The sequence below is a fragment of the Cryptotermes secundus genome, unplaced genomic scaffold (genome assembly GCF_002891405.2).
Source record: "Cryptotermes secundus unplaced genomic scaffold, Csec_1.0 scaffold1859, whole genome shotgun sequence".
Lineage (NCBI taxonomy): Eukaryota > Metazoa > Arthropoda > Insecta > Blattodea > Kalotermitidae > Cryptotermes > Cryptotermes secundus.
Window position 1 is genome coordinate 455 of NW_019734348.1, and position 216 is coordinate 670.

Genomic DNA, 216 nt, shown 5'->3' on the forward strand with positions numbered 1-216 from the left:
AAGTTCTTGTAGAGAGGTTTTCAGAGAATTAGGGATACTTACAATTCCCTGTTTGTTTATATATGCCATGGTCATGTTTGTAATTGAAAACAAAAATAAGTATCCTACAAATAATAGTGTACATAAAATTAACACTAGAGTACAAAATAGACTACACGTCACGTCACAGCTAGACTATCCATTATACAAAAGGGAGTGTATTATACATCCATAAAA